At 35.0% G+C, this 14,188-nt stretch overlaps 1 long non-coding RNA gene across 1 annotated transcript in view; it reads right to left on the reverse strand.

The window, feature by feature from the left end:
* Nucleotides 1–301: 301 nt before the first annotated feature.
* The window catches only part of LOC128551480 (uncharacterized), a 28,926-nt gene continuing 15,039 nt past the window's right edge, over nt 302–14,188 (reverse strand). Inside the window, exons 2-3 of the long non-coding RNA XR_008368806.1 lie at nt 1,733–1,801; nt 302–369 (exon numbers count right to left, since the gene is read on the reverse strand). This is a non-coding gene — a long non-coding RNA (uncharacterized LOC128551480). The remainder of the gene's footprint in view (nt 370–1,732; nt 1,802–14,188) is intronic.

A 14,188-nucleotide genomic window follows, 5' to 3' on the forward strand; every position in this document is an offset into this window, starting at 1 on the left:
TTCCTCGCAAGACTTACTCCGTCAGGTCTTGTATGTTGCAATACTATTTTCGAACGATAACGTGTTTCTGACAAAAAAGCATTTCTTTCACACTAAGTACATCATTTCCATTACTACTTAACAAGTGTTTTTCTTTTCTTTTTTTACTATATCTTTATTTCATCTTCTTGATATTTAGAAAGATCGTGCTGCCTAATGTCTACAATAAACTAAAGAGTTTTTATAATCTTGCATAAATCTAAGTTAAGTAAAATTAATTACAAAAAATTAAACTATTCACTTTTTTAAAAACGAAACTCACTTCTTTTGTCCAGTTCCATGGACTGTGTGCATCAGGGATACGCCAGGGTTCAAACGACAGATCTGAAACTGATTGACACTAATAACTAACCAATTATCAGCTTGCCTTTAATCTAACATCTGTAACAATTATCAAACGTGACTGTGCAAGCGATATCTTCTGGAAGCGGGGAAACATGTGCCTGGGGGTCTAGATCAGAGGAGGAGGAAGTAAATTTGAAGAATATTTTATGAGACAGTGTGGGTGACGGAAGTTGGAGTGTAATTTGGTATCAAGCGAGATTGAGGAGTCGACGGTGAAGGCTTACTAAAGCATAGGCAGCTTATTGATTTTTTGGCGTGTGTGGTGGCGCGGTGATGGCAAATGTGTGTATGCACGCTCGCGTGCGTGCGTGCGTGTAAGTTTTTTGTGCTTGTATGTGCGCATGTGTGTTTGGATAAAGGTAATTTTGCACTTATCAATTAGTCATAACCACCCGCAAAAATTCTAACTTAAAAGTCTATACATTGACTTGTTTTGAAGATACGCTGGGGACAAAAAAAGGGCATCACAACTCATTCTGCGACATCGACAATTCTGACATACCATCCCGGTTCATGCGCTCTGCAAATGGTTTCATCGCCACCAATCTAAATGCTTGGATCTATGTCAATACTTTGAGCGAAGTTATCTTTTCCACAAAATATGACCTTGACCTTTGTCTCTATGACCTATCGACCTTGATTATGGATTCTTCATCTGTTGTTTAAATTCAATACCTTAAATTGAAGTTAAGTTATGTTCCGGACACGAATTGTGACGGACGGATGGCCAAACGCACGCAGCATCACAAAATTCGTCCGTTTTTTCCAAGACGGGTGTATGAAAAAAAGCAAAACCAACCCTGATGAAATAAATATTCGGCCAAAATCTTCTAGCAAATAGTTTTCCCTTGCAAAAAGAGATCATTCTAAATGTGCTTTTTTTCGCTTGTCAATTACTTTTTACCAAATGTATTAAATTTTGTTTTCTAATAAAGAAATAAATACGATTACTTTGCGCTGTGAACGCTTCAATGTTAAGAGTATGTAGATCAGAAAATACTGTCAACTGAAATGAAACATATCTATCAATATATTTTGGAAACAAAACTTCTTCTCGGACCATTGTGCTTTAAAAATGAAAATCCGAATAAGCAAGATAAATTGATTTGTGTAAACAGCGTTTACTTTTCTTAAACACGACGCACGTCACAAATATTTTTTCTGGTAAACAATGCCTAAGATTCAAATAGAAAATGATTTTTTCTGAAATGTGAAAATTTGTAGATATACCAAATATAGAAAATGTCACCAAGTTGAAATTTTATTAAGCAGAACTTCAAAATTAACGTAACCTTGCATTTTTTACATTTGTATCAGTCAATACCTACACATTAAGAACAGTACTTACATGCCTCGTACAATGGGCGAAGAACAAACATAATTATTTCCTTAGGACTTTACTGTGCAAAACTAATATCTGAAATAAAAAACAGGATATATAAAATGCTGTATTTAGTCCCTGAGACATATTTTTTTTTGTTATAATGTTATTACAGTATTAGGTCGAACTACACATGTTTGTCACGCTTATTTACCCTTGCCTTCGATATCGTATTTTTTTTTCAAATTACGACAAAAACAAAAGCAAAATTTGTTGATTTAACCATGGCTTCGATAGCTTTCTCTAGTCTATACAATGAACGGTAGTAAAATGTCTTGCTAGCGGGCGTAAATTGTCAGGCTTGGGGATGATTACATGTGTCAGTAATTGATTATATTACAATTGCTTTGATATTTTCTAATAACAATTACATTCAATTGATCTAAATGTACATTAGTTATTGATTACATTACATTAATTGAACTTAAGTAACCATGATTACATGTTATTACTCTTAATATAAACATTTGTTTTATCAAATTTTGCCTGACTAACGGTCACATAGACAGACAGACGATCATTCTGAGTGAGGAGGTGGTGGGTTGGCAAAACAGAAGTCACCTGAGGTGGAAAACCGGTATGGTGAAAACGATTGTATTATACGAGGGAAAGTAAGTGATATTACACATAGTAGGTAAAAAAAACTTTAAAGTATACCTTGACAAATGTTTTCGTTATAATGGCATGACTAAATTTTTATTGAAACTGAGGTGATTATATTTTAGTCGCTACCATTAAAACAAAAAGAAATGATAAAATGAGAATATTTATTCCTTTTTCGTTTCTAAAATGAGGCTTTTCTATAATTTACTTAAGGTACCGGGGGGGGGTGGGGGGGGGTTCAAATAGGCTCGTCTGTGACATATTCCATACAACGGTATGGTCATACAAGCACTCGATTAACTGGCCGTCTTTTGATATCTTCGCTGGATATCGGACATCTGATACTTTAAGGTATGTGGAATTTACTTTACCTGCGTAAAGGTATTTCAAACAAGTTTAAAATACTTGATCTCAACCACTTAAAGTTCTATAAGGCTTTAGATTTAATGTTAAAAACAAATAAAACATCACTTCATATAGCTGCTAATTTGCAAAATTACATGGTTAGAAAAGCGCTACTTTTAATACTGCATATAAACTTGTGCAGTAAGAGTCACGAAGGGAGGTAACCAATAACAATTGATTAAAAATACTTTCTTATGTATTAAAGAATAGTCAAACCTTTGACAAATATCACAGAAAATAATAATCAGAAGTAGGATTTGACAAGAAGTTATAATATTTAATGTTCGCAGCAAAAATGGTGGCAGCCACACTATACTCAATGCCTTTATGAGCCTTTAAACTAACACTAAAAAGAAAGTTAAAGTTAAGACCCACCAATACCTAGTGACCTATTGTTTTTCCCAGGGAAACTTCATGAAAATCATTCATTTAATACAGATATATAATATACAGCTATACTCCAAGTTGTCAGGTTGGTAATTTCGGCCCTTCCTAAATAAATGTGTTGACACAACTACAGCTGATTCAGTCAATCTCTTTTCAGCATAGGTGAATGACTATCGTACACTGTAGAAACAAAATGTGATTGAAATGTAACTAAATAATACACCGATTTCTGTACATACTGCTACATTAATTCGATAAAATGTTAAGACATTAAACACACTGTCCTGGCCTAATATATGCCACTGCCAGTTTGTAGCTAAATACTTGTTTATCTCATTTTTTTACCATAATAGAAATACAAAAAAATACAGTTATTTTGTGGCCAATCGTGCTTGTATCGGATTAATTGATCGGTATTATACAAAGGGTGTTAACACGCACTACACCGTAGCGTTAGAGTAGTTTTAACAAAACGCGATAACTGTGCTCTTTATTACCTGCGGCCTGCGGCAAGGCCGCAGGTATATTGGAATGCAACAAGTAGTGTAGCACATGGGGAATGGGTGATATCACGTGATCTTTTACCGATATGTGATTGGTTTATCGCATTTATGGAACGCCGTTTTCGCAATATAGCTGGCGAGCTATATGATATATAGAGAAATGCTTGTGATCTGAATTCCTCATTCATTATTTCATATAATTTATTCAAACTTTCAGCAATGATCAATATTGATACTTAGTTGTGCATAAGAGATTTTTAAATGCTCTTTAATTTCCTGGATTATGGTTCTGTGTTGTTTTACTCTATATGTCAACGACGTCCATGTGAAAGCATGAATCACATTTGTGACAGTTCTAGTAAAGTGTTTCAATAGTCAAGGAATGTGACCAGTTGAGATAAAACCTATGTTATACATAAAAGGGAAATACAGTTATTTTGCTCAAAACACTGACTTTCAGAATTAAGAAATACCAAAGAGCTATTAAAATAAATTTAAATTAGATTAAAAATAGATTATCTCCTGTTGCGATTCTGTGAATGTCATGCTTATTTGGAAATGTATATTTCATAGATCTACTTGTAAAACACGTAGAATGGAGTTATATTTCCTACATTAAAGCGTAATGGTACGATAAAAAAAAACAAGCTCGATTTTCACCCATAAATTACTTTTTAGACTGTGGTCACACAAACATTAAGAACAATTTCTGGTCTGTTTAACTTCTGGCCGCAGGAAATCTTTCGACTTGTTTACTAATACTGGAACAACCCATAACAATGAAATAGGGAATCAGGTGTACACATTCTATGACAAATATCATATTTCACAAAACCGATGTAAGTAGCGGCGTGGTCTAGTGGTTAGCACGTATGATTTGTAAGCTTTCGGTGCTGGTTCGAATACAGAACGAGCTACGTTTTCTTTTATTTTTCCAGCAGGCTTTTACCTGGAGAAGGTAAAACTATTTGTATAATGATTTTCTCGTGCACTTATACAGAGTACTTATTGACATTTTCACTGGATCTCATATTAAAATAGAAATTGAATCTATTAACATTGCAAAATGCATAAAGAAAACTCTTGCAAGGAAAATGAAACCAATCTTGCGATCGTTAAAAACATTATAAGTAAAAATAATTTTAAAAAAGGACTCGAACCTACACCATACAAACATAAAAAAGAATACAGGTCGGACGTACTATACACTAGACTACAAATCTGTTATGGAATCGTATTTAGAGTTAAGAATAATACAATATTAACAACTTTAGCACCACTTATCTGATAATACACCTGTTTTACCTGTTTTTGAATGTTACCAAGTACCGTTAAAATAAAATTATCGCGATCCATTAATAAATTTGTAGGATAAATAGTCAATATCTAGAGCATACTTTAAATTACGCACAATATAATGAGTTTCACGAGCTGACATATATTGTGCCTTTCTAAATGATTTAACAAATTAAAAAGTTTATATATAGGCAGAAGAAACATTATTTAAATTAAGTAATCAACAAAACATTTAAATTCTATTTAAAACTATGCTTTAAACAAATAGGCAATTAACTATGGGTTGAAAAGTGAAAAATGAGGTCACCAGAGGCGTCACCGGTTAAGCCCCTACAACCACGGGCGTCGCCGGGTACAGCCCCTAAAACAAAGGCAAAGGTTACTGTAAGAAGTAATTATGTGTTTACTTCGATTTGGCTGGGGATCTACCCTAAGAGCATATATGCAATCGCTTGGAAAATCACTTTCAGAAAAAGAAATGTCTTTTAATTCCTCGCCAGGAGCCCTGCTAACAAAGCACAAGCGCTGTCTGACTCGACCAATAGGTCCCCGGAATTCATTGCTACGAGGTTGCATCCTTTAAGTAATATGCCATATCCAGCACCAAGCCCAGTAAGCCATACTGAAGACTCTAATGTCAGCAATAGTCCGAGGAGGCTCGTGATTGATGTCGACCCACTTAAGGAGACAGGCAAGGCCACTGGCTCCAATGGGACGCAGATACCCTCTATAGGTTCCCGACCTCCAACACCGCCTCAGTGGTATGCTTGTTCTTGCTCCTAATATGTGACATAAAATGAAGAAAACTTCCTGAAATATACGTCACTACGTAATAAGGCAGTATTGATAATTAAAAAGGAAAAACACCACACTTTTGAGAATTACATAATATAACACTAATAAATCATAAAACAACATCTAAATGAAAGTTGCCAATAGATTTAGACGTAAATCTTCAAATTCTACAGGTACACTTATTGATTACAACGAACTGGTGGTCAAAATTAAAGATAATGCAAGCTGCCTGGTGTAGCATGAAAAGTATATTAGTAGCAATGAGAACTATAGTCCCGAATTTATGGATACTAATCGTAATAAAGAACAGCGATATGATCTCCACAAAGAAAATAACACAGACACACATGATGATAGAGTATAATAAACAATTTTCCTTATTTGAATTAGATATAGCCCTTGATCAGTACAATAGCTCTGCCTCAGGTAAAGATGGGATGCACTACGATGTGATTAAATTTTTACCCATAAATGCCAAAGAAAAATTATCAAAACTACATGTACACGTATATGCTCTGTCTTGTAAAGAAAGTACAACCCCAGAAAGGTGTGTCGAAACCACCATAGTGCCAATACTTAAACCCAATCAGCAAAAACCTAACCCTGCCTCTTATCGCCCCATATTCTTAACATCAGCTCTTACTAAGGTCATCCAAAGAATGATAAAATCAAGACTGAAAACTTATATCATTGAAAATGATAATGTGTTCTCCCTTTATCATTCAGGATGTAAGAAAGAGAGCCCATTCGTGTTATGACCACTACCTGCGTTTCGAATCAGACTGTAAAGAGGCCAATCATAAAGATATTTCACTTACTAGACATATTTTGGATCCAAGTAATGCATTTGATAGACACTGGAATAAAATGACTCTTCTCAACTTCATATCCCTAGTCATTGAGGGGAGAATGCTTACATGGATCGCAAATTTCCTGGGAGGTAGAAAAATAAAGTTTGGATACCGTAAATGCCGAAAATGGCACACCACAGGGAAGTGTGATTAGTCCGCTGAGCTTTAATTTAATAACGAATATGCTAAACTCGTGAACAGTCACATACTAAACAGTCTCTCTCGTGCGACCGTGCCAAACTTGCCAAATATGAAGGTAACGGCGTCAGATGGATGTCTTCGCCTTACCACCATAGTACATTAATAAAAAAAAAGGTTCTCAATGTCATAGAACTATGGAGTAAGGAATGGGATTTACCATAAATCCGAATTAGACACAAGTACTAATGGTGTCCCGGCAGCCATACCATAAATTTCTGACTAAATCAAATAAAGCAACGCCTAGACTTGGGTTATGCGGTTAACCCCGTGAAATAGCCCTATATGCCAAATTATTGTACTTAGACCAGCATTTATCTTAGCGCTATCATGCACACGTACGAGTTTGATAATCAATTTGAAAAAGATATAAACCTCGTGAGACTAATATCAGGAACAAACTTGGGAGCAAATAAGAAAACGAAACTCCTACTACATAATTCCTTACTTATGAGCAAAATTAACTATTGTAGCACAGCATAGATAGATAGATAGATAGATAGATTTCTGCATATAAAGTATACAAAACATGGTAAAATAGATATCAAAACATGCATGTAAAAGAACATAAATGAATTGAATATAATGCCATATTGCCATGTCAACTACATTATACACAAAGGATAACACAAAAAAGAGACAAAGATGTCTCTTATTTCCATTGTGGTCCTTATAATAATAATAACAGTTTGACAAAGGAAGACACTGTTATCACAGTTAACATTATAATGAAAGACTTGTGTAAAACATTTACAATATCGTATGTCATAAAAAGTATCACAATTAGGCAAATACACCTAATAAAACTATTGCCGATAATTACTGAGCTTAATTGTAGTCTAAAATAAATCACATTAGGATAAAAATACTAACATGAAATAATTGCAATAATGTTAAAATGCATGTATCATTGTGTATATGCTTAAATGGTAAATTACAACTAAATAGACTAGAGGCAATACAAAGAAAGGTCCTACGAATAGTTATAGGGGCATATAGGGACATATACGGCCACCAACAGGATGGCAGTATTTGTAGAAACAGCTCAGTTACCATTAGATCTACCGTGAGAGACCAGTATGCTAAAATACTGGGAAAGGTAAAGCCAACTGTGGGAAACATTGCCTATAAATGATAAATCAAAGCAGTGAAAGTCTGATACCATTAAAAGGCGTAAGGACCATCAAATTCAAAGGAATGAACACTATATATGGTCATATGCTCGAGAGGTTAACGGGTTACTATATAAAGATCAATTAAGACAGTGTTTACATATATTGATGGGATTGAGGTCACAACTGTTGGAATTAGCTTTAGGTGCATTATTATCTAAAACAAGACATCACTCTGGCCAGAAAGATAAAAGAAACGCATATAACGGAACACAATATGTCACATCAGCGCATCTATACCGGTGAAAGTACATAAAGCGACAGTAAAGTGTGTACAGCCTTTGTTGTTTTCGACTCAAAAAAAATTTGCTCGCCGACACCTTAGGTCTCCGTCTCCACATACGAGGCAAAAGCCGTTCAATCGGCACTGAATTGTATACCCGAAAATCGGCCCAATGATATAGCAATATTTAGCAATTGTTTGTCCGTACTTCAATCAATAAGTACAGGCATAAATTGTCATTAAATTAGATCTGAAATCATAATAAATATTTAACATAAAATCAGCCATCTCTCATAGATAGGTATAAACGTTTCCCTGGTGTGGATTCCGAGTCATATAGGTATTACGGGAAATGAGAGGGTCGATCAACTAGAAAAGCTGGGTTACGAGAACGGAAACCAGCACAATGTCGAACTGGTAGTATCAGAAGTATACTCAAGGGAGTTTTTTAAGCAGAGACGTCTCCAACACGACAATGCGCTGTGCCCTTTTAGACAACATCCCCATTGAAATGCAAATTTATAGTAAAGGCATCCGGCATAATAAGATTATAACTAGATAAAGGCTTTGGCGGAAAGGTCTTGGCTGGGAGAACTTTCCACCACACTGTCAAGAATATGAAACATTCAATCATGTATTCTTTGACATACATAATTATGTACACGATGTTTGCCGAACACAGAGTAGAACTTAAAATTGGCCTGCTGAAACACTGGTTTGTCTGTATATTAACAGGAAATCTATCCTCTTCCCTCCTAGGGAAGTCGAGGAACAAGTCTTCAGTCATCACTTAAATAGAATATTTCAATGGAATATAGACACGTAAAAACAATTATAACATTTAACAGGGGTCAACATACGCTACATTGTCTCATCATTTCGACTTAGATTAGCACGAATTACCAGGAGGTTTGAACCTTAGCCTGGTTTCAGCACTGGTATTTGCAACAGTGAAAATATAACCTCAGGGGAATGTATGCAGTTATCAAACTTTCAAAAAAGCAGTTATCAAATTTTCAAAATTTAAAAGCAAAAGTGAAAGCGTCAGTAAACGGGGGTTTAACTCGTTCATTCGCAAAGGAGCAATATAGTCTCAGGACGAAGGTTGCTGTCAATACAAATTGTATCGGGCGGGCGTCAGCTATATGTATAAAAAAACAACATAGAATCAAAGCTGATTATATATGATCATAACCAAAAATAGAAGACCAAAAGAGTTTTTCATGTTTCTTTTTTTCATAAAAATGGTCGATTTTTCATACCTTAAATTTCAAACAGTGCGATCTTAAATTGTACTTAAGTTTTAAAAGTAAACAAATGTAACATAGTATTGACATGAAATATAGACTTTGGACCGGAAAATGATTAAAAAAAATAAAACAGAATTGAAATCTTTTAGAAAATTACATAGGGTATCGTGATTTTCACGCATAAACATTGTGGTGTACGTGGCATTGCAAACGTAAATAATGTATGCGATTTTTAAGTTGGGAAATAGATTTCAACGACATTAGACATACGATATTCTAACTTTGACATAAATAATTTAAATGCCGTTCGGTTCGCGACATACGACATTCGAAGTTTGACAGAAAACAAATGGTTGTCGTTCAGTGCGCGAAATTCAACATACGACACTCAAAAAAAAGAACGACATTGGACACACGACATTTGAACATGAATGTCGGTCAGTGCGAGTAGTATAATCTACACTGTCTTCACACTTCTACCTGTGTCATATTCCTCTGTTGTTCTGAATGGTCTTGAAAACCTTGTAAATTCAGGAGGGTCAACCTTGTAGAACTAAAAGACACCTTTGTTTATTCATCATCAAAAAGACAGCATTATAAGCATAATGCCTTTTATCAAAGGATATGAAGACAAGGGGCCAATTCGGTACATCTTCCTGAAAGTCTGCGAGTGTTTCTGAAAAAGGTGGAAACCAGTGCCAATGAAATGAACATGTAAGGACGAAACCGTTTTGCACTGACTCCTGAAAGTCTGCGAAGGGCTGAGTGATTGATTACATGAACGACGCATGTGAACGAAGAAACGTGTTTTATTTGCCAACAAAGCACGCAAAACTAAAATCTATTTCCTTTCTATATAATGTCGTGGCGGTTGTTAGTCAGTTTTAAATGAATCTTTGTTTTTGATTTTATAATATTATTCAAAATACACCTCAAAATTGGATGTCATATGCATGTTGTACTACAGAAAAGTGGTCTCGATTTTCCCCTACGACTAGTAATGAAAAAGTTACAATTTAAGCTATTTATAATAACAATAAACGGAAGTAATTCTAGAGAAGGGACCTGCGCATGACACTCCGTCTCATGATGGTGTACAATTGTGCCAAGTAACATCAAATTCCTTCCATGCATGAAGAAGAAATGCTCTGGACAGAGTCATTCTTGTATCTGACCTTTGGCCTCTAAAGGTGACCTTGACCTTAGTCTAAGGACTTGTTCATGACACTCCGTCTTATGGCGGTGAACATTTGTGCCAACCTATATCAAAATCCCTCCATGCATGAAGAAGAAATGCTCCGGACAATGTTTTCATTCTTGTATCCTTTGACCTCTAAGTTTGACCTTGACCTTAGACCTAAGGACCTGGTTCCTGCGCATGACACACCGTCTCATGATGAATTTTGACCTCTAAGTGTGAGCTTGACCTTAGACCTAGGGACCTGGTTCCTGTGCACACTCCGTCTCATGATGATGAACAATTGTACCAAGTTTCATCAAAATCCATCCTTGCACGAAGAAGATATGCTTCGTACAAAGTCTGTGGAATCCGCCAGTCCATCCGCACGCCCGCCAGGGGCGTTCCCATAAAACGCCCCATTTTTTTAAACGGGCGTATAAAAAGTAAACTCCACTAATACCCAGATATGTTCTAAAAATAACACCCGAGCTTTGAATTAAGGCCAAATTTTTCAATATACAGCACAACTAATAGCGATTTGTAGTAAATCCAGGCACAGACCTGAAATTGACGACAGGTCTCTAAATTCAAATTTTGCTGGACCTACGATTGATTAAGTCTCGGTCACACTATACCATATAGCGTTAACGGACGTCCAACGTTTAACAAAATTTTTAATCCGTTCGTGTCCGTTCGCATGCGTTTCTTTTTTCCTTTTTCATGCGGCGCCTGCACTTCTTCTCCGGCAATGTTCGTTCCATTCGGTGGAAGGTTTTGAGCATGTTCAAAATTTAGAACGTACACCACCGGACAAAGTTGCCCGTTAGATGTACGGTAGCAATGCGCTGATATGCGTTTTGTTCGTTACTCGTGCGTTCCCTATTCTGTACTTAGCCGGTTCGCATCCGTTCTTGTCCGATGGACCTGATTCACGACCAGGCTACTACAAGTCATGCAACGGATGTAACGTATGTTCAACGGACGATGACTGACAAGAACGTTTTGTCAGTTTCTTATGAGTTTCGCCTACGTTTTACGCGGTACATGTCAGTAATTAGTACGGTGATATCCGTTAATTGAACGTTATTCGTCCTGTATATGTACGTTAATCTTGCGGTCATTGTGCGTTTTATGCGTCCAATACACCGATCGCGAGAGCACTGAGCAGCAGCGGGGGATGCCTTTCGTCGCCGGATAACTTTCTGCCGCAATTTTTCTATACGTGCGCTGCGTTTATTACTTCAATCGGTATTAATAGGTAACCGAGATTTCTCGTTTTATTTATTACTTTAGATTTTTATACATCAGTATAGTAATGAAAAAATAGCGATCCCTAGTGCTTGATCTCTTGCTGGACGAATTTGTAAAATGAATTCCTGGGAATACCACGATTGTTTTGTTATGAAATTGCATAATTTTAATAACAATATGGTCAAATATATTGTAAGGGTCTAGAGAAACTTTCCCCTGCTTAGTAAATAATCCTCATTCCATTAATTTGAATACGATATCAGGTTCCATCATTTGTTTTGTAAAATGAAACGATCTGAATGTTAAGTTCTTAAATTCATTGGTTTAAAACTCGGTTTATCAGTTTACTTGTAACATTATACGTACGCATACGGACACCGTATACATACATTGATTCAACATTAATCAGATAAGCAAAGTTGTTATCAAACTTACTCATGTGTTGTTATTGTCAATATTGAAATGACTAAGATCAGCTAAAATCTCTGAAATGCCTTTTTCATTATCAGCAAATAATAATTTACTCTGGGGTTGAAAATGTATACAGTAGCAAATTTCTGTACTAACTACATGTTAAACACACAATGTAATTGAATTTTAACATAGATGTGCTCTGTTGAGTTTTCTTGCAAACCTGTAGTTGAAGTAACATAAGTGTTGCCCCAGCTACATTTGATTCTTATCTATCTGTGTGCCAAAACAATGTGACTCGAACAATTTAAGTTTTGACGCTACACCAGTTATATCTATTTTACAGACAAAATTAAATACATGATTTATACACAATGAGAAACATCAAATAGGCAATAAAACTCTTACCAGGACTCTTTTATAATGAGCATACTTTAAAGTGTATTCATATTTATTTGCATTCCGGTGCAAAATATTTATTTGCATTCCGGTGCAAAATTTTATTGTCAGTTAAAAGATTATACCTAAGTCGTTTCATAAATATTGCGAGATACCAAAGTTTTATTGATTTTGGCTCGTTCCATGAAAAACCTGTATTAGTGGCATGGAATAATTATTGCATATTCTAACACGTACCTATTTATTTTCCTATTTTAAAAAAGAAGGCTGAAAACCGAGTGTTATTATACAACAATTCATTTTTCTGACGTCACAAATATTACTTCATAGCATCAAACTGCATAGCGGCGCGCTGGAAAAGAAACCAACGGAAAACAGGCAAATATCTAATTAATGCCGTTAAGGATGTACTTTAAAATCATTGGTAACGGGTTAAAATCGAAATAATATATCTCATTTAGTTATTTGGTCTTGAATAAAATCATTGTTTATCGTTCAGATGCTTTGCCCTCGTGTTTTAATTCCTTCGCATCTGAACTTTATTCAACGACAAATCACTAAATGATATATAATTATTTATAATTATTATTTCTTGAATTTGAAAAATACTGTCAACTATAATCAAAGCACAGAAAGTACTGGAGGATCGATTTCTCTGAACAACATTGAACACATTATGTGTTATGTGTAAATATCAGGGGAACCTTTTCTAGTGTACAAATGTACATTTGAAAGTTTGACATTTAACCATGATATATGTGAACTTTACTTTTGATGTAGGAACGCATGTGCTTGCCTTTTGCATTCAGTAATCATATTTCACCATCCTATGATGTGTCACAGCAGTATCTTGAATGGTAATCGTGAAGTAGATTTTAACAAAACTGAACTGAAAATTTAAAGCTTGCACAACAGGTAACATTAAGTTAAATTAAACGTACTTTTTGTGAAATCAATTCAATATTTATTTATTGTCTGTAAACAATATCAGTGTTAAATATAACACTACAAACATATTAAAGCTATGAATATTGTATAGTTTTTGACTTTGGTATATTAGGGGTGGGGGTAACACATTAATTTTTACATTTCCTTTTTAGTCACTTTTTATGCAGAGCAGGTATGATTTTATCCAGTTTACATTTTTTATACCCAGTAGTAAAATACTCTCCACTGGGACTTGAATCCAGACCTCTTCCTACATAGTGTAAGAAGCATTCTTACATCGAAATATGGAGAGGATTTAGCAAAATATTGTAAAACTTGAAAATACAATATCAGGAGAATTCAAAACAAATGTATACACATTATAATGACAAATTGAAAATGTTAGTTATGCCTACATGTATTTTCCTCCATCTATTTAATTTCAAGAATGAAAATCATGAGAATAATCCAAAATTAAATTCTTCAACCAAATGCAAGTTTAAGAAATTACCTACGTAATTATTATGAAATAGGATGAAAATATCATTTCTTCATAAATACTTTAAGGTCTG

Source organism: Mercenaria mercenaria, unplaced genomic scaffold (assembly GCF_021730395.1).
Source record: "Mercenaria mercenaria strain notata unplaced genomic scaffold, MADL_Memer_1 contig_1136, whole genome shotgun sequence".
NCBI classification, from domain to species: Eukaryota; Metazoa; Mollusca; class Bivalvia; order Venerida; family Veneridae; genus Mercenaria; species Mercenaria mercenaria.